The 27,780-nt window shown below is 44.4% G+C and overlaps 1 long non-coding RNA gene and 1 other non-coding gene across 2 annotated transcripts; both read right to left on the reverse strand.

The window, feature by feature from the left end:
- Window positions 1-6,037: 6,037 nt before the first annotated feature.
- On the reverse strand, window positions 6,038-7,929 carry LOC120731953. Its single transcript, XR_005695446.1, has 3 exons — window positions 7,808-7,929; window positions 7,645-7,733; window positions 6,038-7,565 (listed from the first exon to the last, which is right to left on the reverse strand). It is a non-coding gene; the product is annotated as an uncharacterized LOC120731953 (long non-coding RNA).
- A 17,772-nt stretch (window positions 7,930-25,701) lies between these two features.
- On the reverse strand, window positions 25,702-25,774 carry trnak-uuu. The gene has a single exon. It is a non-coding gene; the product is annotated as a tRNA-Lys (tRNA).
- Window positions 25,775-27,780: the final 2,006 nt, after the last annotated feature.

Raw genomic sequence — 27,780 nt, forward strand, 5'->3', positions numbered from 1 at the left:
TTACGTGCCTCGCGCAGACGTCGATGCTCTAGGCAGCTGCAGCCTGCTATGTGTTTGCCAGAGGCCGCCGTGCCTGCTGGTCCTGATCTGTCCCTGCCAGAGGCCCGTGTGCCTGCTGGTCCTGATCTGTCCCTGCCAGAGGCCCGTGTGCCTGCTAGTCCTGATCTGTTCCTGCCAGAGGTCCCTGAACCCACTGGTCCTGGGACTGTTCTCGCTGGAGGGCCCGAGGAGCCCGTCCAGCCTCCTGCCTCGTCAGCTGGGGGGCCCGAGGAGCCCGTCCAGCCTCCTGCCTCGTCGGCTGGGGGGCCCGAGGAGCCCGTCCAGCCTCCTGCCTCGTCAGCTGGGGGGCCCGAGGAGCCCGTCCAGCCTTCAGCTGCAGTCTCATCACCTTCGCCCGCTGCAGTGTCAACATCCTCATCAGCTGCTTCGCCTGGTCCAGCTTCAGCTTCAGCATCCTCATCAGCTGCTTCGCCTGGTCCAGCTTCAGCTTCAGCATCCTCATCAGCTGCTCCGCCTGGCCCAGCTTCAGCATCTTCACTAGCTTCTGCCTCGCCTGGCCCGGCCTCCGCTTCTGCTTCAGCCTCGCCTGGTCCGGCCTCCGCTTCTGCTTCAGCTTCATTCGCTTCGCCGGGTCCGGCCTCCGAATCAGCTTCATTCGCTTCGCCGGGTCCGGCCTCCGCATCCGCTTCACCCTCGTCTGGTCCGGCCTCCGCATCCGCTTCACCCTCGTCTGGTCCGGCCTCCGCGTCTTCATCCTCATCTGGTCCAGCTCCCGCATCGCCTGATTCAACCTCCGCTTCGCCTGGTGCTGCAGGGGCCACGCAGCCTTCAGGTCCCCTACTACCACCTCCACATCGTCGGTCATCTGCCAGGCCGCTTGTTGGGCATCTTCGCCACTGTGGACGCCCTCCTGAATGCCGCCACTGCCTTCCCCGTGGCCGGCCTCCGGACTTGCATTGTCACCACCGCTGCCGTGAGCACGGTCGGCCCCCAGAACTATTTCCGCGCCGCTGTTGCCGTCCGCACGGTCGGCCCCCAGAACTGTTTCCACGCCACTGTCTACTGCGTGGCTGGCCTCCGGACCTGCCCCACTGCCGCTGCCTTTCACACGGTCGGCCCCCAGAACTGAACTGTTTTGGCCTCCGGTGTTGTCGGCCTCCGGGTCGGCCCCCTGAACTTGTTCGTCTGGGCCTTTTTGGGCTCTGTCCCTCCATCCTGGACCCCCGCCGCCCGCCCTGGTCGGGTCGTTTTCTGTTTTTTGGTTTTTTTGGGGGGGGGGGTTTGGGCGGTTTTTGTGTTTCTGTTGGGCTGTCTGGAGCCAGCCCTTGAGGGGGGGGGGGGGGGGGGGGGGGGGGGGGTACTGTCATGGTCCTGAGTCTGAGGACTCAGTGTTTTGTGTTTCCTTATGCTTTTGTTCATTCCGAGTGTGTATTCTGTTGTGATTTTGCCATCTGTTAGGTTTCTGTTCTTTGCCTGCCTGCTCCCACTTCTTTGTGTTCCCTCTGTCTGTCCATGGTGTTGTGTCTGCCTGTCAAGGTCAGTGTCCTGTCTGGTTCTCTGTGTCTGTTAGTTTCCTGCTTTATTGTGAAGGTCTCTGTCTGATGTGAGTGTGTTCAGATTACATTTCCCCTGTCCCGTCAGCTCCAATTTCTCCCAGCTGTGTTGCCCTCCTGTCTCTCATCCCCTGATTACTGGTTTAAGCCCTATGTGTTCTCCTGCCTGTTGCCAGTTCGTCTGTATTACTCAGTGTCAGTCTGTGTATCCACCGTGTCTTCTCCCTGCTGTTCATCGTCATCCTCCTCTGCTCGTTTTCATTCAGGTTTGTGCTCTGTAGTTTAGTTGTTTCCCAGTTTAGTTTAGTTCGAGCCCCATTTGCTGTTTGTCCACATTCCTTTTGTGTTCAATAAATCACCTTCACTTCTCCACGACTGCCTGCGATTGGATCCTCATTTATTCCACACGGTTCGCCTCGGCGCCCGTGACATAAACGGAGGGACAAATACTGTTTTATGCTATATTTTGTTTGTGTCTCTTCTGTCATTGTGGCTCAGTAGTGAGTAGTGGTGCAACAGATCACTGTTGACCCGTGATCCAAACCGATCCCTCTCCATGGTTCGGTAGGCACGTGATCCGAAGATTTGAAAAAGAAAAAAAATTTTCACTGCACAAGTTTCACGCGCAATCTGCGCATGGTCAGTCTTTCAAGCAATAGTCATGGCCAGCGCTAGCGGTCCAACTGAAGGAGCAGAGGAGCTCGAGAAACCTCCAGCATCACTTAAATCTCATGTGTGGGAGCATTTTGGCTTCCCCGTTAAATATGTAGATGGGTAAAGGGTGGTGGATAAAACACAACAACAACAACAAACTTTATTTATATAGCACATTTAAAACCAGTGGTGTACAAAACTGGATCAATGTTTCGAACAACTCAGCACAAGCATGTCAGGAGGACTCCTTCAACTCCATCAATGTATTATCCAAACGAGACGAACGTGCCAAAACGGGAAGTTTATTGGGTTTTTTTGTTGATGAGTGAGTATAGGGGTGGGATTTAATAAGTTTTCTTCGTCCCACTCCTTTTTCAGGCAATTTTTGTTTTTTGTTTTGTGCATTTTATGTTCAATATAGGTATTTGTTGTGCCTGAAAATGAACAAATAAATGAATGAAATGAATGAATGAAAAAGTGCTTAACATGCAAGAGAGTAGGATGAAGTAACAGGGAAGGATGAGGGCTATGGGGCAAGGTACCAAAACATGCTAGCAGGCTGAATGGCATTAAAACACAAAAGCAAAAGAATTGCTAAAAGCATAAAAGGAAACTAAGTGTAAAGGATAAAACAGTCAAAAAATTTTTAAATGATTAAAAGTAATTAAGAATAAGCCAAAGATAAGAATAAGCATTAAGCTAACTGACAAGCAGGCGTTAACTGGTAGAAAAGGCGAGGCTAAATAAGTGGGTTTTAACCGCGATTTGAAGAAATGGATAGAATCAGACTCGCGTATAGCGATGAGGAGGTTATTCCATAAATCAGGTGCAGCCAAGGCAAACGCGCGGTCACCTCTAGTCTTCAGCCGGGATCTCGGGAGTACCAAGAGTGACTGGGAAGATGATCTTAGTGCTCTAGTAGGGGTGTATAATCTAAGTAGCTCAATGAGGTAGCTTGGCGCTATATTGTTAATAATTCGGAAGGTAAGCAGCAGGATTTTGAATTGAATGCGATACTTAACGGGAAGCCAATGCAGGTCAGCAAGGACAGGGGTAATAGAGACATGGCGCCCACTACCAGTAAGGAGATGAGCAGCCGCATTCTGAACAATTTGGAGTCTATGGAGGACAGGAGAGTTAAGACCGAAGTAAAGTGAGTTGCAATAATCCAACCTAGATGTCACAAAGGCGTGGATAAGCTTTCCAAGGTCCCTATGCGGAACATAATGTCTGGCCTTGCTAATAAGACGCAATTGATGGAAGCAAGATTTAACAACAGAAGACACTTGTTTGTCGAACTTAAGAGAGCTGTCCAAGAATACACCCAGGTCACTAACAGTGTCGGTGAGGAAACTGTTAAAGGAACCGAGGGCGTCACGGAGTTGGCCACGGGGAACTCTGCTGTCAAACACGATAATTTCAGTTTTCCCGTCATTTAGAATAAGAGAATTACCTGCGAGCCAATTTTTGACCTCACGCATGCACTCGCGAAAGCCGTACAAAGACATAGCAGGATCATCAGTTAGTTTGAAATACATCTGTATGTCGTCGGCATAACAATGATGTGTAATGTTATTGTGACCAAGTGGTCGGCGGGGTTATGAAAGAAATAATAAAATGACAACGCCACCTGGGGGGAATTCTAGCCCCCAGGAAATATGAACTTTAGAAATGAAATGTAATTAAAAAGAACGTTTGCACAGGTTCAGGGATGCACACTGAGGCCGGCTCAATGTATTAAAACCATTTTATTTATTTTAAAAAATAAAAACAAAACAACAAAGACAGCGCACTAAATGTCTAAAATAGTGTCCCAAATTACAACAAAATAAACATACAAGACTTTCCTCGATGCGAGGTAAGGGGAAGGCGTCCTTCCTTGTTTTGCTATTCAGCAAACGATAGTCAACGCACAGACGGAGGCTTCCATCCTTCTTGCGGACCAACACGATGGGAGAGGTATAAGGACTGCTACTCTCCCTAATTACCTGGGCCTCCAGTAGCTGGTTGATATGGGCCCTGACAGCCTCATAATCAGAAGGAGGAATTTGCCTGTACCTCTGCCGGACGGGTGCGTCATCGAGCAGCGGTATGTCGTGCGAAATGAGGTTTGTGCAGCCCAAGTCTCCCTCATAAGTGGAGAAAACAGAGCGGTACTTCTGCAAAAGTAACCGTACCTCATGTTGCTCTGACTCAGCGAGAGCAGACAGGTCAATCGCATCCACCATCTCTTGAGCAGGGCTGCTGGTTGTATGGGATGAAACGGTGATGGGGAAAGAGTGTTCCTCGCTAACACCAGCAGGGAGGCTAACAACAGTAGCTTTGCTTATCACTCCCAAACGGGTTCGTGGGTGGAGGACAGCTTCAGCTGTTCCTACATTGGTGACTGGGATATAGGCAACGCCCTTATCCACCTGGACCAAACACGGAGAGGCCAGCAACCCAACTGGCAACCCGGACTCAGAAGGCTCAAAAAGCACAGCCTGACCTGACAACTGCTGCCACCAGCTGCATGACACCACCAGGTATCCGCACGGCCCGCGGGCCCTGTACCTTGACGGTACCGACAGGGTCCTCTGGGGCTTGGGCTGCAGACTGGTGACACTGATGTAAGGCCTCCAAAACTGGTCTCGGTGCCTGTGACACAGAAGGAGAATTAAACAAGGAGCCACCAAAAGCCCCAAACAGTTCTTGATAACAGCGGCGGATTACATTCATTCCTAAAATACCAGGAACAGAGGGTGTGGCACCAGGAGCGTCCTTCACTATAAGGATCCCACAAGAGGGCATTTCCTTGCCACATAGGAGTACACTGAGCTCCAAATAGCCAATGTAAGGGATGGCAAGCCCATTGGCAGCCCGAAGCTGTAACCAATGGCATGACTGAAGGCGTTCTTGTCCCCAAGGGGCAAAATGTGCCAAAAAGAAACTTTCTGTGATGGTGGAAACCATGGACCCAGTATCCACCAAACAAGGGACAGTTACCCCACTAATCAGCACATCTATCTTTGGACACGATGAAATTAGCCTGCCAATCCTATCTTTCTGTGAGCCAGTGAACTCCCCACCTGAACTGTGACTCTGCAGCTTAGAGGGCTTTAGTTTTCCGACTGGGTAGCGGGAAGATGATTGCCAACTGCGGCATAAGGAGGGCCTGAATCAGAACCTGCTCTGGGGAGGCGTGAAGCCCGCTCCCCAGTGCACTCCCTAGCAAAGTGTCCTGGCTGCTGACACCGGCGACAAATCACAGAGCCAGCCCGTGAAGGCCGAACACCTCTTCGGGGGTTCTGTAAAGAAACCACTGTCTCGGTGAGCTGATTTAACTGCTCTTGTTGGCGCTTTAGGAGTTCCTTTAGCTCACGCCACTCGGACTCGGGTGTACCAACAGGAGCGAACCTAGGGCTAGTGTGCACTCCACACTGGAAACCATATGCCGATGGGTGAGAATAGCCACGGTCGCGAACACCGCCTGAAAACCCTTCTCTTTCCCATCTAATTGCTTCCCCGCACACCTCTAACAAGGTGGCAGTAGGCACGCGGCGAACGTATTGTTTAAGCTCTCTGCGGAGAGCACTGTCAACAACATGTTCTACAAACTGGTCTCGGAGCAGCACCTCTGCGTTACGCATACCATCAGGTGCACTTTGTTTTACTTGCTCCATCAGAGCCATTAGCGCTAAGGAAAACTCCTGCAAAGTCTCTCCCTCCCGCTGTCTCCTCGAAAAGAAAGCCTGCTGCAGAGTGACATAGGACTGCGCATTACCATACAGTTCCTTTAAAATGGTCAACACCCAAACAGAATCCCCTTGCTCTAAATTAGGGCAAAATTTGATCTCCTCCCTTGCTTCTCCCTCTAAATGGTCAAAAATAAAGAAAGCTTGATCAGCAACAGACAGGTGCCGGGCACGCATGCACGCTTGAACCTCTTCGACCCATTCAGCTATATTGATGCCCGTTCTGCCATATTGATGCCCGTTCTGCCATTGAACATGGGACATTTACGGTCCCTAGGCACCACCACCAAACGCTCTGTAACGGCGGCCTGGCTACCAACATTTGGTATGCAACCAGCTGGTACGAAGGAGAACGACGCGGCACCACCACCAGACTCGAGCACAGCGCCCCCATCCCGGCGCAATTGCTCATTATCTGCCTTTAACTGCGCTACCAAGTCTCTAAGTTGCTGCAATTCTTCCTCCATAATAAATTTTGACCAAAAAAAGGAAAATTAAATCAGCAAGGTGCTAAAATCCTATTACTCTTCCTCCTACCTGGATACTGCTGTCTTGTCTATAATCACACTCTAAAACAAATAGAGCCTTCAAACAGGTGAACTGTGATCTTTGCAAAAAAATAAAACAATTTACAAGACCAAACATCTACCTCAAATGTGCATCCTGTCGACCAACGCCAAGTATGTGACCAAGTTGTCGGCGGGGTTATGAAAGAAATAATAAAATGACAACGCCACCTGGGGGGAATTCTAGCCCCCAGGAAATATGAACTTTAGAAATGAAATGTAATTAAAAAGAACGTTTGCACAGGTTCAGGGATGCACACTGAGGCCGGCTCAATGTATTAAAACCATTTTATTTATTTTAAAAAATAAAAACAAAACAACAAAGACAGCGCACTAAATGTCTAAAATAGTGTCCCAAATTACAACAAAATAAACATACAACTGGGACTTACCAGCAGCGGTGGACCAAAAGAAAACCACACAAAAAAACCCACTATAGTCTATTCACCTGGTGCTGTACAACAAAAGTGTGGAAAACGACCCGCCACCTAAGGTCCCACGGCCGCTGGTAGATCCTCAGTTCACTGAAATAAAAGCACAAGATATACACGTTAAACAGGATAAAAAAAACATGGGACATAAAAAGGCTCTCTATATACTAAAAAAAGAAATTAAAAGGAAAACTGAGACCTGCAATAAAACACACCCACATACACACCACAGAGCACAGATTGGAAATACTCGTGCTCTGCGAGCCAGCCCACAGCTGGTGCTGGTTCCGATTGTCCGTAGCCCTACTCAGTCTTGCGCAGCTCTCCACAGAGAGGGAAAGGGAGAGGTGGTACCGGTTTTTGTAACACCAGCCCAATATGCAGCTGAAGATCGCCCCGACCAGCCGTGAAAGCTGGAGTAAAACAATAGTCCAAAAAGGGGCTTAGCGTGAGACCCAAAGCCCCCAGGGGCGAGGCGAGGCCAGCAGCAGGAACAAAACTGGATGGCCAACAGATCGGAACACAAGATGAAACAGGGCAAGACAAGACAGCAGCTAGGCAGGCGTCTCGACTCTTTGCTTAAGATCAGGCAGTTGGTCCCTGAGAGGGTGCGGCAGCAATCAAACCCTACAAACAAAAAAAGGCAAAGATAACCTTAATCGTCTCTAATTTACAAATACTAGCAGCTATAATATAAGCGGCTTACCCCAAGACTGGAGGTGCTGTACTGTACGGTGAACGCAACTCACGCGTCTCTCCACCACAGCTGGAGTAAAGAAAATAGAAACAGCCACGCTGTAGCGGGCCGCAGAATTATGACTACTAGTTACCGACTTTTGAGAGAAATCAGAGGTCAAAAGGAGGCCTACCTGTAGCAGTCACACAATCCGATCGTATCGGTAAATTAACCAATAGGCCAGCATTTACTGCTGTATCGCACCAGAAGCTCGGGAGGAATGAGCCAACAAAAAAACCCGGCTTCCCTTTATACAGGTAAACACCACCCTGTAATCAATATGCAGGTGGGTTCCTAATTAACCCAATCACACGATACAAGGAGCAAGTGCAGCGGAAAGAGAGCGAGGGTGGTAGAGTGAGCGAGAGAGAGAGAGAAAAAGAAGGGCGAGTAGCCCATCCGGCTACATCATACTTCTCAAAGATTGCGCCTAAGGGGAGCATATACAGTGAGAAGAGCAGGGGGCCAAGGATAGATCCTTGAGGCACGCCGCAGGAGACAGGTGCAGCAGAGGAGAAATAAGGGCCAAAATTGATCGAGAAGGACCTATTAGAAAGGTATGACTTAAACCAATCAAGGGCGGCACCTCCAATGCCAACTGTGTGTTCAAGCCTCGCTAATAGGATGTTATGATCTACCATATCAAAAGTCGAGGATAGATCTAGTAGGACCAAGACTGAAGAGCGTCCAGAGTCAGCAATCAGAAGTAAGTAAGTAAGTAAAATTTTATTTATATAGCACATTTCTAGATAGAAATCACAAAGTGCTTTACAAGATATAACAGATTATAAAAAAAAAACCAAACAAGATACAAACAAAGTTAGCAAAAAGCAATTTTAAAAAGATGTGTTTTTAGCTGTTTTTTAAAAGTAATCAATGAATCAGCGGATCGTAAGTCCTGAGGAAGGGAATTCCACAATCTGGCGGCCACAGTAGCAAAAGCTGTATCACCCCTAGTTTTCAGTCTCGTATACTGAGTGACAAGTAGGCCCTGACTACTCGACCTCAGAGACCTACTAGGGGCATAGGGCTGTAAAAGTTCAATAATATATGGTGGTGCTTGTTGTTGAAGAGCCTTAAAAGTTAAAACCAAAATCTTAAAATGGACTCTAAATTCGACAGGAAGCCAATTTAACTGCATAAGCAACGGTGTTATATGTGAATATTTAGAAGCTTTCGTCAAAAGTCTTGCTGCAGCATTCCGAACGATCTGCAGGCGCTCCAAAGAACCTTTGTTTAAACAAGTAAACAGGGAATTGCAATAGTCCAGTCGTGATGAGATAAAAGCATGAATAACAATCTCCAGTTCGGTATAGGATATTATAGAGCTCAATTTAGAAATATTTCTTAAATGATAAAAGCAAGACCGAACAAGAGATTTAACATAACTATCTAACGTAAGAGCAGGATCAAGGATAATCCCTAAGTTCCTGACAGATGGTTTTACAAACGTTGAAAGAGGACCAAGAGCATTTATTATACTGGGTTTACGTCTATCTGGGGCACATAAGAGGACTTCGGTTTTATTTTCATTTAGTTGGAGGAAGTTTTCAGCCATCCAGCCTTTAATGGTTTCCAAGCACACATTTAAAAGCCACAGCTTAGAAGCCTCTTCCGGTTTGAAAGATATATAGAGTTGGATACCGTCCGCATAACAATGGTAACAAATATCCTCAAAAGGGCTCAAAATGTGCTGGAGAGGGAGTAAATAAACTAGAAACAATAAAGGCCCCAGCACAGAGCCTTGTGGCACACCAAAAGACAGGGACACAGAAGATGATCTATACTTAGAAACTGCCACAGAAGAATATCGTTCAGAGAGATACGAGGAGAACCATTTCAATGCAGTCTCAGAGACACCGACCCAGTATTTCAGCCTGTTAAGTAAAATATAGTGGTCAACAGTATCAAAGGCCGACGTAAGATCCAACATTAAGAGAACAGAACATTTACCTGCATCGCTTTGTAACAAAATGTCATTAGAAACTCTAAGAAGGGCTGTTTCAGTGGAATGAACTTTACGAAAGCCAGATTGAAATTTGTCGAAAATACTATATTTATCTAAAACTGCTGTAAGCTGCTTAGCCACGATCTTCTCTAGAATCTTAGCAATTAACGGAATTTTTGAGATCGGTCTATAATTGCTAGTGAGAGATGGGTCCAGCATAGGCTTTTTTAACAAGGGATGTATAACAGCAGTTTTAAAATAGACAGGGACTATGCCCGAGGCCAAGGAGGTATTAATTATAGTAAGAATACAGGGACCAGTAGAGTAAAAGACATTTCTGAATAATGATGCAGGTAAGAAATCAAGAGAGCAAGAGGATAATTTTGTTGCACTAACTATTTTTCCCAGCTCTGGTAGTGAAACAGGTGAAAAACCTTCTAAAACAACAGGCCGAGCTGGAGTGGGAACTGACAGCGCAGACGCTGAAAAAGACAAGTTTTTCCTTATGTTACTGATTTTTTCTAAAAAGAAAGCAAGAAAAGTTTCACAATCTTCAACAGAAGAAATAATGGCAGCAGGTGGAGCAGGAGTAATAATATTAGTAATAGTATCAAATAAAACTTTAGGATTACCTCTGCTCTTTGCAACCAACTGAGAAAAGTAAGCAGCCCTCGCAACTCTAATAGCATTGTTAAAGGAGGCTAAAAGATCCTTTAAATAAAGGAGATGAACATTTAAGTGGGTTTTCCTCCATAACCGCTCAGCTTTACGACAATTACGTTTTATAAGACGAATGTTGTCATTTAACCAGGGTACAGACTTGGAAACAGGCACAGGTCTCATTTTAATCGGACAGATTTCATCTAAGATCGAAAGACAATGATAATTGAATAGATCTATAGAAAAATCAACATCGTTTTGTGGGGATAATGTTAAATTAAAAGCATCAGAGAACTTCTGTGCTGAGGAGGAGTTTAAGGTGCGGGAAATAACTGTCCGATGAACAGGAGACATAGGCTCATAAAAAGACATATTAAAAAAGACACAATAATGGTCAGAAATAAAAATGTCCTTAGAACAAATATAATCAATATTCAGACCCAAAGAAAAAACAAGGTCCAGTGTATGGCCTTTGTTATGTGTGGGGCCAGATACATGTTGGATAAAATGAAAAGAGTCCATGATGCTGGTAAAACCCCTAGCAAAGAGGTTGGACTGATCATCAACATGTATATTAAAATCTCCCACAAGAAGCAATTTAGACAACCTCATAGTAGAGGACAGAAAATCACTAAACTCAGCTAAAAACGAGCTGTTTGGGCCAGGAGGGCGAAAAACCAACGCACAATAAAAAGGATCCTTCTTTCCGATTTTGATAAGCTGCAGTTCAAAAGACAGAAAGTGTCCAACTTTCACTGAACGGCAGTTAAAACGGCTCTGAAATGCCACAGCGAGGCCCCCTCCACGACCAGATCCTCGAGGCTGCCAAATGACAGAGAAGCCATTTGGGCACATTTCAATAGTAGACGAATAATCCAAACCCGGTTGCCAGGTCTCAGTCAAGAACAGGAAGTCCAGATTTTTAGAAACAATAAAATCGTTAAGCACAAACGATTTATTCGTCAAAGATCGGGCATTGAAGAGCGCCATAGACAGCGGGGTGAAAACATTGTTGTTGGAAGAAGCTCGAGTTTCTCGAATTAAAGGGCATAAATTCTCGGGATCAGAGCCTTCACATTCATATATTCCACTCACCGAGGGGATGAAAGGCCAGTCGGCAGGAGAGTCTGGATGAACCCTTCTGAGACAACACGGCCTCGGAGAGCCGGGCCCCCTATATCCAAGTAGGGCCTTGGGAGACAGATTTCTCTCCGTATAGCTGTCATGTGCGTAGGCAACAGAAAGCGCCCGACATCGCTTTCCAATCAGCCCCCGCCGCCAGAGGAGCCTAAACTTCACCTGGATGCCCGATCTCTTTCCTCTTCTTCTCCGTAGTCTACGGGGAACGCTGAAAGCGCTGGCCGAAGATCCAGTCACAGGCAGAGGGTGGAAGGTACCAAAGGAGTGCAGGGGAAAGTGTGGAGAATGGAAAGTCCCACAAAAGGAAGAAGAAAAAACATCTTTGGCCGTCATTGACGAACGGATGGATAACAGCGTCAGACGATCGTAGACCAAGGCAGCCAGTACATCATTAAAACAGTTAAAAAACAGCAGAGTAGAAAGAAAAAACACAACAATAGAGCGAGACCAACTACACCCGGCAGCGGCGAAGCCAAACACAGGCGCCATCATGCCGGCCATGTCAGGAGGAGATCATTGAGGACTCTGAGCAAGGCCGTTTCAGTACTATAACAGGGTTTGTAAACAGACTGAAATTTATCATAAATGGCATTCAGATCCAAATACGGCTGGAGTTGTGAAAGAACGATCCTCTCCAGTATTTTGGACAGGAATGGAAGGTTAGAGATTGGCCTATAGTTTCCAAGATCGTTATGATCAAGGTTCCTTTTTTTAAGAATGGGCTGGACAACAGCGTGTTTGAAGGCTAAAGGAACAGAGCCTGCAAGTAGGGATATATTCATTAGAGATAGGATGCTGGGTCCAATTACGCTGACGCAATCCTTAACTAAACGAGATGGAAGGATATCATAAGCAGGAGAGGTGTTCTTTGATTGGTCAGTAAGTTGCTTGAGAGTATGGAGTGACACCAGCTCAAACTGTTGAAATGATAATGAACAACCAGGGGTGGGAGTAAAACTCGGCACCGAAGGGAGCGAGAACTTAAGATGTAGAACTTTATGAATAAAATGAGTTAAAAGATTTTCACAGAGAGCAGGAGAGCACGCCAGTGGCATTTCAGGACAGGGGTTAACCAATGAATTGAAAACATTAAAGAGGGATTGGGGGTTGTGATCATGAGTAAGAATAATTTTAGATAGGAAGGCAGCTTTAGCCATTTTAGCAGCAAGTTGAAATTGCAACCGGCGGGCACGCAGGATATCATAAGAAACCTGGAGTCTATCTTTCTTCCATCTTCTCTCATCCCGGCGGCACACACGTCGCAAGGCAGGTGTAGAATCGTTTAGCCAGCATCAGGAAAAGGATCTAGGGTGCTTCATTTTAACAGGGGCAACAGTATTGAGGATGGCGGAGCATGTGGAAAAAAAGGTACTAGCAAAGTCATCAATCGTGGAAGATAGGGAACAGTCAGGAATGGAGGAGGCAAGTTTCGGAAAAGACGTTGAAAAATTCTCCACAGTTCCAGAATTAATTATACGTGTAGGGTGTAGGAAAGACTCAGGGTGAAGTTCAGAAGTACATAAGTTAACATCAAAGATAACAGGAAAGTGATCAGAAATCCCAACATTGCTTATATCCTTAATGCTAATGTCCAAGCCATATGAAAAAAACAGATTGAGAGTATGGCCCCTAGCATGGGTTGGTTGATTAACCCACTGGACAAGATTAAAAGAGTCTGTTAATGCAAGGAAATCTTTGGCTAACGGATCGTCATTACAGCAGATATGAATGTTACAGTTTTTCTCAAATGTTAAAACACAAAAGCCAATCCTGTAACCCAAATGACCAGTAGTCTAAACACATTTACTAAATGTAGCCACCATATTCCAGTACCATAAACACATGTCACATGAAGACACAATTCACAAAACACAACCCTCTGTACTCATAAATCTAAACACATTTCTCCTTGCTAAAACACATGTTGCAAAATAACTCTGCTCATATTCTCAAATGAAAGCCCATGTGATGCAAAATGCTTGCCACAGTCACCAATCTTTGAACACAGGGAACACACCTGGCGTCATTCACTACACACAATGACTCAAAATTGAAGACACTTGTTGCTAATGCTGTACCCACATGTAAAAGCAAGTTCAGAGTGCACAGTATGCTGAAGATTCCAAACAAACACAATGGATGAAGGCAGAGTCAGGGGAAGAGGAATTTGATGCAGAGGAGGGAGAAGAGCTGGCTCTGGAAGAAGAGGAGCAGGCCAATGAGGAAGAGGAGTTCAAATGAGAGGAGGAAGAGGAGCGACCAACGAGGAAGAGGAGAAGGCCAACATGGGAGAGGAGAAGGTCCAGGAGGGAGAGCAAGACAACCTCGCACCATCATTACGGACGAGATGCGAGCAACAGCTCAGCGACATGATGCCGCACAGTGATTGTGGTGTGTGTGTGGTGTGAATAACGTAAATAAAAAAACTTCACACCCTGTTCATGTTGTCAAGAGTACTGTTGTGTGCAATAGATTCTGTTTTTGCATTGAGTTGTGTTACAGTAGTGTACGTACATGCAGGATTTTCTATAGATTTATACTACTCATATGAAACTCACAAATCTAAATGCCTAATCCTCTGCAGGGTTCTATGACGATCCGTTACTGTACAGTTTATAGAAATATGCATTGGCAGTTATGAACCATAGAACCTTCTCACAAATTGAGCATTGTGTTTTCAATTGTTTTGCTGTAGTGTGTAATGCTGTGTATAGTGTTTACAGTTTTGACAGCTTCGAGCTGCTCTCTTGGTGTGGGAGTTTGAGTTTTGCAGTGGGAAGGTGTGGTTGTGTTTATGTAGCTTTAGAGAAGGGTGTTGTGTTTGGACATTGGGGGACCTGGTGGTAACGTTTGTGACATGTGTTTTAGCATTTGAGAAAAACTGTAATATGTTGTCTTGTGTGGCTAGTGTGTAGTCTTGTGGATAGTTTTGTGTTGTGTGTCAGAACAATGAGGCGACTGCTGTCTCCAGGTAGAAAACAGGAGTGATGCACCTGCTGCTGTCAGACCTGCAGGTATCAGTCCTGTGATGTTCTCCTTTATAGTGGACAGAAATATTTGGAGTGGCACAGATAATTTGTGTGGCATCTTATTTAATGCAAAACAGCTGATTGTTATGTAAATAGTTTGAAATTGTTATTAAAAAGGGGTAAAAGGTAAATACATGCAAATAACTTTGTTGTTTGCAAAACTTGTGCATATGATTTTAAAATTGACCATTTATATTTGCATTTAAAGTTATTAAATATGATTCATAAAACATGTTTGTGGTTGTTACAGTAAAAAAATACAACTTTTTCTACTTGGTTTTTATGTTTTTTGTCTGATTTTAGATCAATTGTCTTAATACAGTATGTCAAAATGAAAACATAACTGTAAATTCAGACACATGAGGTTGTGCTGAAAAGGATAATACCAAGCAAGGCAAAGTAAATAGTTTTTAAAGGTGAAATGTAGAGGAAACATCAAAAATAGTTAAAAATGGCCAATTATACCCTGGACCCCAGAGGGTTAAACATTTTTTTTAAAGTAACACAATAGTTACTTTTCAACTAATTAATCACTTTTAGAATCTTGTAACTCAGTTACTAACTCAGTTACCTTTTTGAAGAAGTAACCAGTAACTATAATAAATCATTTTTTCAAAGTAACTTGCCCAACACTGTTCATGACACTTTAACATGTGAGTGAAAGTTTTGGTGTTGCTGCAGGTTGGTATATCAAAAAATATATTTTTCTCCATTTTTAATTCAATCCTTTATATTTCTGAGTTAATTCAAAATAAATTACCTACTTAATGATAGAAAGTATATAATAATATACATTTAGCTAATAGAATTATCATTAAGTAGATATTACACTTCAAGGATTGTGTTCAAGTGTAAAATGTAATGCTAATGGATATATATTGCAAGTGTATTCCCATTCAATTCTTCCTTGTAAATGTAACGCAATCTGTACTTACGCCAAACCTTTAATGCGTGGAAATCAGGACTGTTGACCTTGAGCAGTTCACTAGGTGTCGGTGTCATCAATTTCACCCCAATGTTTAACCCAGAATCACAGTTTCTCTAAAAATAGGTTACAAGAAATCAAATATGTCCCAAATATCTATATCCTGTCAGAGGCTAGTTTCGTAAAGGAGATTGGTAGTAGCTGCTCCACCACAGGAACAATAAGGCTTCCAGCACACAATGGACACCACACTTACTTAGCATAAACACATTTATTTGACACAATTTTAAATAATAAACCCTTTTTTTTGTAGAGTCTTTCCACTCAGTGTCACAAGGAAAATAAAATAAATAAACAAATAAAACCAAATATGTATCCTTTAAGGTCCTTTGGCCAAAAGAAAATCACCTGAGCTCAGGGAAAAATAAAGCGCATCGTTGGGGCCCTTTGAATTGTTCCTACCGCTCTGTTGGAACGGTGTAGCATCCAATAATAGCATCCAGCAAGCAGCAACGACCATCTATTTGCCAGGACGGTTCGGCAGAGTCATCAGATGAGGACTTCCACAAGGCAGTTCATCCAGTAGGATCCAGGGCACCAAAAGGGCAAACAAACCAGCCTACACACAAGTGTGCAGAAGAATTAACTAAAATGTTCATAAGTCTCAGTACCACTGACTCAGTGTCCATGTCACTAACGGCTTATTTAACAGACTTACCATTATAATAATACAGGTTTGTCAAAATAAAAATATAACAGAACATAAATGCTGTTAACAATGCTTATTAATGCTGTTCTCTTAGGCATAACATAATAACACTGTAACTGACCTCGTGTCGGCCGCCATTTTAGGACATTAGCTAGGCTCACTTAACGGCTAGCTTGCTAACAGTCAGCCAATAACACACGTTATACAATATTTAGCCTCTTTCTTAACAACATGACAGCAGTAGATTTGATACCTCACTGCAGTATAATAAGGCACAAAACATTTCATACGAACATGAGCTGCACGCTAACTCACCAGAGGGGTTCATGTAATGGCGAATGCTGTCGGACTCAGCTCCGCTTCACGTTTGTAACTGCTACAAGACTTTTTCCTAACAACATATTAAATCATTAGCTTCACATATAAAGGTTTTTAAAACTATTTACAGCAACTCAAATGTCTACTGTACCCGAATTTCCAGCTCGTAGAGGGCACGAGAGCAGCATGCGCCTCATCGGACGAACGGAAGGAAAAACTCTGTAGCTGGACTAGAGAGTGGCTATGCGCACGGCACAGTGGTGCGTTCAGTGACCACAAATAATCAGAAATCCCATACTCAAACAATGATCTGGGTTACACTCTCCCCCTCTAAAGTGCATGAGTCTCTGCATGCACACTTGACTTAACAGGTGTGTGAAGGAAAGTGCTCTGAGAGAATACAATTGCGAAACTCTGACAAAAAGGAACTGAGAGCCAAAATTAAAGGCTCACCTAACTCATCATAAGTTAGTTTACGAGGTTGGCGTCTCTCTCTCCCAGAACGCCGCAACTCTACTGTCTCTGGCTCTAAACTCCGCTCAGCAGTGTCGCTGCTTCCTTGATTCATTTCAACAGATTCTGTTTGTTCAGGAATGTCAATAACAACCCAACCTGGACCTTCATCAGATGGAATGGGAGATGTGGTCACCTCATTGCTTTCTGAGTGTAACAAAGGCTCAGGTTCAGAAACATGACTGGGCGTTTCTCGTGCGTGTGACTCGTTTTGTGGCTCTGCACGGGGCAAACTAGAATGCACATCCCCAGTGGACAGCTGAGGTGTGATAACCTGCCTTTCAGTCTGGATAAAAGGACCTCTGGTTATTATTTCTGGAACCACAAAAGCTGGATACACTTCGTCCTCATCACTGTATACCTCATCTTCCTGACCATCAGGGTTATCAGAAGATTGTACTTCTCTTTCGGCTTTGTTCCTCGGTTTCTTACCTTTAGAGGGCCCATGAGATCTGCTCCCTGCCATTTCTTCCACAGGTAAGAACCCACACGGTAGAAGGAGATCCCTGTGTAAGGCGCGTTTTGGTCCGTTCCCCAACTCGGGTTCCACAACATAGACAGGGCCATCATTGATTCGTTTAACCACAACATGTACTTTCTGTTCCCACCTGTCTGAGATTTTGTGTTTACCTCTGACACTCATGTTTCTAACCAAAACCCTGTCACCTGCACAGAGCTCGGCCACTCTAATCCTCTTGTCAAACCTAACTTTATTCCTTTCTCCGATCTTCTGGGAGTTTTTTGCAGCTAGGGTGTAGCTCTCCTCCAGACGTTGACGAAGGTTGTTCACATACTCTGAATGAGACTTATGGTTGGCATTTTCAGGTTGGATACCTAAGACTAAATCAATGGGTAGTCGGGGTTGTCTGGCAAAGATCAGTTCATAAGGAGAGAAACCAGTTGTGTCGTTCCTCGTGCAGTTATACGCATGAACTAAGGGTTTAACAAAGTCCCTCCAGTGAGATTTGTCTTCCTCTTCCAACGTACCCAACATATCAAGAAGCGTCCGGTTAAACCTTTCCACCGGGTTTCCGCGAGGATGATAAGGTGTAGTGCGGATTTTGTCTGCTCCTATCAACGCACATAGCTCTTTGATTGTGTGAGATTCAAAGTCTCTACCCTGATCACTGAGTAGACGACTGGGAAACCCATAATGGACTATGAAGTTCTCCCACAGAGCTTTTGCAATGGTCCTGGACTTCTGATCTTTAGTTGGCACTGCCACAGCAAACTTTGTAAAATGGTCAGTGATAACTAATAATTTCCGGGTGTCTCTGTTGTCTGGCTCAACTGACAAATAGTCCATACACACGAGTTCAAGCGGGTAAGTTGCTATAATATTTTCAAGAGGCGCTGCCTTCTGAGGCACTGCTTTCCTCCTGACACAGCGTGGACACTGTCTGCACTTCTCTTCTACAGACTTTGTCATCATTGGCCAATAGAATCTGGAACGGGCAAGATACAGTGCTCGTTCAAAACCAAGATGACCAATTTCATCATGCACTCCACGCAACGCTTTCCCTCTGAACTGTTCAGGTAGGACTAACTGCCATACAGTGTTGTCTCTATTTGTCCATTTCCTGTACAATACTCCATCTCTCATTTCGAGTCTTCTCCACTCCTTAAGAAGGAGCCTAACATCAGGAGCTTCAAGGTTTGTTTCTCTGAAGCTGGGCTTTTGAGCTCTTTCAATGAAGGTAATGACACGTGAGACAACCGGGTCATCCCTCTGAGCTTTATACCAGTCAGAGCTTGTCATAGATGGTAATGTGTCTTCTCCAAATACATCCGCAACTGTTGAGGGATCAACAGCAAGAGACTCTACAGCCAAAGGTTGTTCTAGATTTGAACAGTGCTCGATCTTTGACACCACAAGATGGCGTTGACATAAGGCAGATACCACCTCGTGACTCATCTCGTTGCTCACCTCTAGAAGACGGTTTTTCATGTCATCAACTCTCTCCCTTTCTTTGATGAAATCCTCATCTTCAAAAGGAGGAGCTTGTGGTCGTCGGGACAGCCCATCTGCATCGCGATTGGCATGACCGGCCCTGTACTTAACGGTGAGCTGATAAGTAGACAGCGCAGCTAACCAGCGATGACCAGCAGCATCTAACTTTGCAGATGTCAGTACATACGTGAGAGGATTGTTATCCGTCACAATGGTGAAGTTAGCGCCATAAAGGTAGCTGTTAAACTTCTCACAAACTGCCCACTTCAAAGCTAGAAATTCAAGCTTGTGAGTGGGATAGTTTCTCTCACTTTTGGAAAGTCCCCTGCTTGCATAAGCCACAGCTCTCAGCTTCCCGTCCTGCTCTTGGTAGAGCGCTGCACCCAAGCCTTCACGACTGGCATCAGTGTGCAGGACATATGGTAGCTGTGGGTTGGCAAAAGCAAGGACAGGTGCCGATGTCAGTCTCTCAATCAAAGTCTTAAACGCATTTTCACATTCAGGTGTCCACTCCTCTCCAAAAGGTAAGTTAATGTTTGATGGTTGTCTGAAATGTTCTCCAAGATACACTTTACCCCTCTTTTTGGGTGAGTAGTAACCAGCCGTGAGACTATTTAAAGGCTTTGCGATCTTTGAGTATCCATCAATGAATCTCCGGTAATAATCAGCAAAGCCTAGGAAACATTTTAACTCTCTCTTGTTTGTAGGACGAGGCCATGTTTTCAAAGCTGAGATCTTATCAGGATCTGTGTGAACTCCTTGGGCATCAACCACATGGCCAAGGTACTTCACCGAGGGCCTAAAGAAATAACATTTTTCTGGGGACAGCTTCAACCCAAAGTCCCTCAACCGGTTCAGCACCCTCATGAGTCTCACCTCATGTTCCTCCAGGGTGTCTGAAAACACAATCAGATCATCCAAAAACACAAGTACCTCACTCAAGTTCAAATCCCCAACACACTTCTCCATCAGTCGTTGAAACGTACTTGGGGCATTTGTAACGCCCTGAGGCAGGCGATTAAACTCGTAAAACCCAAGAGGACAGACAAAAGCAGTTTTAGCTTTATCTTCCTCGGCCATCTCAACCTGATAATAGCCTGATTTGAGGTCCATGACCGAGAACCACTTGGCACCACTAAGGGCCGTGAAGGTCTCCTCAATGTTTGGGAGGGCATAAGCATCCCTAATGGTCCGTGCGTTCAACTTGCGGTAATCAACGCACAACCTGATTGAACCGTCCTTTTTACGCACAACTACTATTGGAGATGCGTAGGGGCTCTCTGACTCCCTAATAACCCCTGCATTAAGCAGTTCTTTGAGGTGTTGCTTGACAGCTTCTCTGTCACTTGGATGGATGGGCCTCGACCGTTCCTTAAACGGCGTGTCATCGTTCAGCCGAATGTGGTGTTTTACCACAGTGGTGTGACCATAAGACAGATCATCAACCGCAAACACTTCTGAAATAGACTTGAGCTTGGTGGTGATGTGCTCTTTCCATTCTTCAGAGATGGGTGACTCATCAAGATTAAACTTAAGCTTCTCTCCATCAAACTTGTCATGAGAAGAAGCATTTGAAACAGGCACCAGGGGTGAAATGTGCTGGGCTACACATACCTGGGCAACTGTACTTCCTGGTTGCAATACAATACTGTGCCCACTCAAGTTCTGCAAGACGACTGGAACCTTACTCTTAGCTTTGTAAGGGATGTCTATCAAAGCAGTTTCAAGAAATAAACCACCAGGTAACTTGTCGTGTTCATTTGGTTCAAGGACGAAACTTACGTTAGGAGTGTTCTTTCTCAGCCTAACATCGCCCATTAAACAGCACTTGTGGTTGGCAGGGATGGTGACTGGTACTTTCCCGTGCAACCTCACTGGGTGTATGTGGCAATCATCCATTTGTTTAGCCAAGTGCTGGAGAACCAGTGCTACATCTCTGGAACACAGTCTGTGAAGGAAATCTGGACCGTCACGTTCAGATAACGTATCATGGAGTCTTAACAGTGCATTGGTACCAATCAAAACTGGTATTCTGCTGTTAAAATGGCACTCAGGCACAACAAGAACCAAAACAACCAACTCTTCCTCTTTGCCTGTAATGTTGTGAGGAAAAGTGACGTGGGTCTCAACATAACCAAGGTAGGGAACGTGCTGTCCACCTGCACCCTCAATCTCAAGCAATGCTTGAATGGGCTGAATGGGGAGATGTGCCAGCTTATCCTTGTGAAATGATTCAGAGATTGTAGTGACTTGTGAACCACTATCCATGATAGAGTTGCATTGCACACCCTCAACCAAAACAGAAGCTGAACAACGAGGACCTATCAGACCGGGTGGCAAGCGGGATTGGGAACTGAAATCTTGAACCATTGTCTGGGTCTTTATTTTGCTCTGAACATCAATTCTTTGGTCACTTGAGGCGGGACTAATGCTGGTCTCAGCTCCTGGACGTCCCACAGCAGGAGCCGCTACAAGTTTAAAGCAAAAGGCTCAGTAACCTGTTGGGCTTGGAACCTTCCTTGCTTTTCCTTTAACTCAGCATTCTTCTGGCGGACTAGTGCCTGGTTGGGTTCATTTGGGCATCGAGCGGCAATGTGGTTATCTTCACCACATCTAAAGCAGAACCATGCTTTTGGCATAGAGGGAACCTTAACCGGTCTCCTGGCACTGCTATTTCTTGCCGTAAGGAAGTCTTTGCCACTATTATTCTCTTTAGGACATTTTTGGTTCTGAGTGAGCTCTCTGAGTTGTTTAGACAACTCATCTATTTTGCTTTCAAGTTTAACAGTTTCTTCTTGTCTCTGTTTTAACGCTGCACTAAGCTCACTGTCAAAAGGAGAATTCTTGGACCTTTGACTCAGTTTCTCTACCTGCTTTGAAAGCTCATCCATTCTCCTCTCAAGCTTAGATGCTTCGCTCTGCTTTGCAGTCTGTGTCGGAACGGGCTCATCGTCATAGGAGGGTACATCAAAAATGGAGTGGGCATGTACAGCTGCTTTTGTAGCACCCAGATGTTTTTTCATCCTGTCTAGCTTTGCAGATCTACGACCTTCCTCGGTCCTCAACATAAGGAGTAGATCTGGGAATGTTGGTGGACTGTTCTTTTTGTTTTCTAGTTGGAGAGCTATAATGAGACTCTGGTCCCAGCAGCCTCTAATAAACTGTCTGAGTAGGTGTTCGCTTAAAGTTTCGACAGAGACTCCCCCTCTAGAAATAGCTCGAGTGAGGAGGCTATGGAGTCTGTTCAAATATGCTGAGGGCTTTTCTCCGCTATTCTGATTGGAGCTGAGAAAGGTTGCAAATAACTCTTCTCCGTCCTCTACAACACTGAAAGCGGAATCGAGCTGCCTAACATAAGCCCTGGGTGGTGAGCTCACACCAAGCAACTTAACAACATCGGCTGCTGGACTTAGCAAACTTTCAAGTATTTTCCTAACCTTTTGCACATCACTAAGGGAGCAATCACTGACAAGAAGGTCCACTTGTGTGCGCCATGTTTCATAGTCTACCTCACCATTGGGCCTAGGAGCACGGCCAGAAAAGGTGCGCAGTCTGGCTTGTATAGACCACGGGGCTGTTGAGTCATTTCTGATAACGTGCTCAACAACAACTTTTTGAATCTGAGGTGGGTTAAGGAGGCTGTGGTCGATATTAACAGGGTTCACCACAGCACTATCTGGTGCATTGTGGGTCTGTGTGTAGTGATTAGGTTCATCATGATCACTAGCTACAATGTCATGGAGGGATGTGTCACCATCCTGAGCTGTGTGTGGCTGTGTGTCAGGAATCTCAGAGTTATGTCGAGCTTCTTTGACCTCACTCTGAATAACACTCAAGAACCCTGCTTTACCACTATCTCCAACAGCCTTCAGTTCTTCTAAGTATCTACGAGCTAACTCCTTGCCTACCTCTTCCTGAGCAACATCTCGAATGGTTTTGACAGACCAACCGATAGCAGGATCCTTGGGGCTCGGCAAGTCGCCTAAGATCTGGGGGTTGATCTTGGAAATGGCTTGATCGGACAAATATTCTATCAGGACTCTACCCTCTGGCTGGTTTGATTCATCTGGAATTCGAACTATCCGAGAAACTTTACCATTTACTGAAAAAACACTAGCAATGTCATCATCTGTGTAAATCCCTTCAACGCCAGTCACAAAAAGTGAGCACTGGCCATCTACATCAAAACGTCTGCAAAGATCCATGTCCAACACAATAGGGTCAAGGAAAAATGAAAAGGTAGGTGTTGTGAGCTGGAAAGTCAAGGTGCTACTTTTCACCAATCTCCTGGCTGGCTCGCCACTTGTAACGCAATCTGTACTTACGCCAAACCTTTAATGCGTGGAAATCAGGACTGTTGACCTTGGGCAGTTCACTAGGTGTCGGTGTCATCAATTTCACCCCAATGTTTAACCCAGAATCACAGTTTCTCTAAAAATAGGTTACAAGAAATCAAATATGTCCCAAATATCTATATCCTGTCAGAGGCTAGTTTCATAAAGGAGATTGGTAGTAGCTGCTCCACCACAGGAACAATAAGGCTTCCAGCACACAATGGACACCACACTTACTTAGCATAAACACATTTATTTGACACAATTTTAAATAATAAACCCTTTTTTTTGTAGAGTCTTTCCACTCAGTGTCACAAGGAAAATAAAATAAATAAACAAATAAAACCAAATATGTATCCTTTAAGGTCCTTTGGCCAAAAGAAAATCACCTGAGCTCAGGGAAAAATAAAGCGCATCGTTGGGGCCCTTTGAATTGTTCCTACCGCTCTGTTGGAACGGTGTAGCATCCAATAATAGCATCCAGCAAGCAGCAACGACCATCTATTTGCCAGGACGGTTCGGCAGAGTCATCAGATGAGGACTTCCACAAGGCAGTTCATCCAGTAGGATCCAGGGCACCAAAAGGGCAAACAAACCAGCCTACACACAAGTGTGCAGAAGAATTAACTAAAATGTTCATAAGTCTCAGTACCACTGACTCAGTGTCCATGTCACTAACGGCTTATTTAACAGACTTACCATTATAATAATACAGGTTTGTCAAAATAAAAATATAACAGAACATAAATGCTGTTAACAATGCTTATTAATGCTGTTCTCTTAGGCATAACATAATAACACTGTAACTGACCTCGTGTCGGCCGCCATTTTAGGACATTAGCTAGGCTCATTTAACGGCTAGCTTGCTAACAGTCAGCCAATAACACACGTTATACAATATTTAGCCTCTTTCTTAACAACATGACAGCGGTAGATTTGATACCTCGCTGCAGTATAATAAGGCACAAAACATTTCATACGAACATGAGCTGCACGCTAACTCACCAGAGGGGTTCGTGTAATGGCGAATGCTGTCGGACTCAGCTCCGCTTCACGTTTGTAACTGCTACAAGACTTTTTCCTAACAACATATTAAATCATTAGCTTCACATATAAAGGTTTTTAAAACTATTTACAGCAACTCAAATGTCTACTGTACCCGAATTTCCAGCTCGTAGAGGGCACGAGAGCAGCATGCGCCTCATCGGACGAACGGAAGGAAAAACTCTGTAGCTGGACTAGAGAGTGGCTATGCGCACGGCACAGTGGTGCGTTCAGTGACCACAAATAATCAGAAATCCCATACTCAAACAATGATCTGGGTTACATAAACAACACCATTAACACATAGCAAGGTTTTGATTTCAGACATTCAAATTGAATTTCTTACTTTCTTCTTCTTCTTTTTTTAAAAAAAAATCTCCATAAATATCATTCTTTGTATCAGCGGCACAATGCTGCCATGCTATCAGTCAGGAAAAGGTTATAAAGCTGTGGGACCTCAGCCAACCACAGTGAGAGACATTATCTACAAATTGTTAAAACAGGAAACAATGGTTTCCAGGCTGACTTACCAAACTTAAGTGAGAGAGCAGTGACTACTCATCTGAGAAGTCACAAAAGACCCCAGAACCACATTTAAAGAACTCAGGCTTCATTTGTGTCAGTTAAGGTTACTGTTCATGACTCTGACATTTTTGCCCAGTCTCTTTCTTATAGTAGAGTTCCAAGAGAAAATCCACTACTGAGCAAAAGGAACATAAAGGCTCATTTCAGTCCAGAAAACATCTTGATGATCCCCAATACTTGGACAAGACAAGTATTCAAGTAATACTCTAACTTTTGTCGTTTTAGTCCAAGACTTTTCAACCTTTCGGAAGATGTGTGTCCCATTACATCTGGCGTAAAAGTAACACAGCATCTCAGAAAAGGAACACCATATCAACAGTAAAATATGGTGGTGGTAGTTTGATGGTCTGGCGCTGTTTTGCTGCCTCAGGACCTGGAGGACTTGCTGTGGTGTCTACCAAAACATCCTAAAGGAGAATGTATGGTAATCTGTTCATTGACCTGAAGCTGAAGCGCACTTAGGTTCTGTAGTAGGGCAATGATCCAAAACACACCACCAAGTCCAACTCTGAACGGCTTAAATGTTGTCCCACCCAAAGAAAGACAGAAAAAAAGTGAAAGTGTAACGTGTCGAGAAACCCAGGGCGGATTTGGTGAGATTGGCATGTCTTAGACACCGGGTTTCGCAAAGGAGCTGAGCTGAGAACCAACTGGCGGTGAGTTGGACCGAGGGGCAGGGAAAGATTCTTTACAGAGCTTGTACGGTGGGATTATCTGAAAGAGGTCCCTGTCTTTGATATCCACAAATCCCACATCGTCATCCCACCTGCAGTCTATGGACTTTGCTAAAGATGACAATGAGGTCACAGAACTATCAAGAACAACTGAGCTTGTTAGGTAAAGCCATGGAAGGGCAAGGATCCAAAGGAGACACCTGCACAGGGACTTGAACCCTGGACCCTCAGATTAAAAGTCTGATGCTCTTCCATCTGAGCTACCCAGGCAACAAGAGTCACGTGTTTGTCCTCTGGGACACATATTGTCTTTCTTTTCTGTAAAAACGTGATCTCTTATCCTCTCCTTTTACTGCAGGTACTGGTGAGGATTTTCAGTTAGATATTATTAAATCGTCATTTCAGACAAGAGCCAAGGGAAGTATTTGATTCTAGGGGAAACATCGCTAGGCTGTATTATGATGTGTGATCACCCAACCTACCAAGCCCTAGGTAAGTCAATAGTATAATGGGTGAGGCCTGGGAGCTTCTGGAGGAGGACCTTCTTCAATTTCCACCTCCACTTGATGGACGTTTGCAAGCTGCACCATCTGTGTTTGTTTTCTCATTTGATGGCAATGATCCACGTAGTTGTAGGCCGTATAATGAAGTCCTACCAACAAACCTACCAAGCCCTAGATGGTGACCAAAATAGCTTTGCCGAAACCCAGGATCGAACTAGGGTCCTTTAGCGTTTAAGCTTTGGATTTAACAGTGAACTGTGATGAACTTTGCTCTCTTAAATGTTGTCCCACCCAAAGAAAGACAGAAAAAAAGTGAAAGTGTAACGTGTCGAGAAACCCAGGGCGGATTTGGTGAGATTGGCATGTCTTAGACACCGGGTTTCGCAAAGGAGCTGAGCTGAGAACCAACTGGCGGTGAGTTGGACCGAGGGGCAGGGAAAGATTCTTTACAGAGCTTGTACGGTGGGATTATCTGAAAGAGGTCCCTGTCTTTGATATCCACAAATCCCACATCGTCATCCCACCTGCAGTCTATGGACTTTGCTAAAGATGACAATGAGGTCACAGAACTATCAAGAACAACTGAGCTTGTTAGATGGCAATGATCCACGTAGTTGTAGGCCGTATAATGAAGTCCTACCAACAAACCTACCAAGCCCTAGATGGTGACCAAAATAGCTTTGCCGAAACCCAGGATCGAACTAGGGTCCTTTAGATCTTCAGTCTAAAATGTTGTCCCACCCAAAGTACGATAGAAAAAAAGTTAAAGTTTGACGTATCGAGAAACCCAAGGTGGATGTTTGCAAGCTGCTGGACTTTGCTTCAAATGTCAAGGTCACAAAAAGTTGTGTGCTGCCTTTGTCAGTTTTTGTTGGTGAAGCGTTCAGTTGCGAGCTTGAAAGCTGCAGCTGTGTGAAGTGATAACAACTAAAAGTATATGCGGAAGAGCATAAAAATGTGGACGTGTCCGCCGTGGTTTGTTTACAATAATGTATTGTGTAAGTACTATTGCTGTATGGGTCACTCAATGTAAAATCCATAAATTTACTTAACTTACTCCTATCATACAAAATATTTGTAAAGCGGATTCTGACTCATTATTTATATTACATGCGCAAACACTATACATCCATATTTTATTCACATTAGAACACAGAAAACAATACTAATATTAGAATTTAGAAGAAGAAATTTTACTGTTTCATGAAAAATATAACTTCATTTTCAATTTCATGGCAGCATTACATCTCAAGTGAATTTCCAGGAAAGGCAGGAAAATAGGGTGTTGCTAGAAAGAAACAGCTAGGCTAATTCGCATCTATAGACTAATTTCAAAATAATGTTGTGTAAAAAAAAAAAGTAAATAAATTGAATAATTAATCATCTCCTCTACGTAGTATCAAATAATCTGGACAAATTTCTGTGCGCAAAGCCAAGACTGATTATTATTCTGTCATCAGCTCACTTGAACCCTAACTTTAAAACGCCACACTTTCTCATTTTAAATATTTAATGTGTTTTCCATTTTCCACTCTGAATCAAGCACGGGTTTATGAGCCTTGCAGATCATTATTTTAATTTTACACATCATGACAATTTTTTTGGAATTGTTTCTAGACTGACCCCAATGATCACTGTAGGGGTTTGGTGCAACAGGCTTTGTGTGCTCAACTGCAATAAATCATAAGTGTTGGGAGGAGACAAACTAAAAACTGTATTGCTTTGCATCTATAATTAGTTCATATCATATTTACTGTGCAGTAATACTATGAG

This window comes from Simochromis diagramma, unplaced genomic scaffold, assembly GCF_900408965.1.
Source record: "Simochromis diagramma unplaced genomic scaffold, fSimDia1.1 OVJJ01000483.1, whole genome shotgun sequence".
In the NCBI taxonomy this organism is placed as follows: domain Eukaryota; kingdom Metazoa; phylum Chordata; class Actinopteri; order Cichliformes; family Cichlidae; genus Simochromis; species Simochromis diagramma.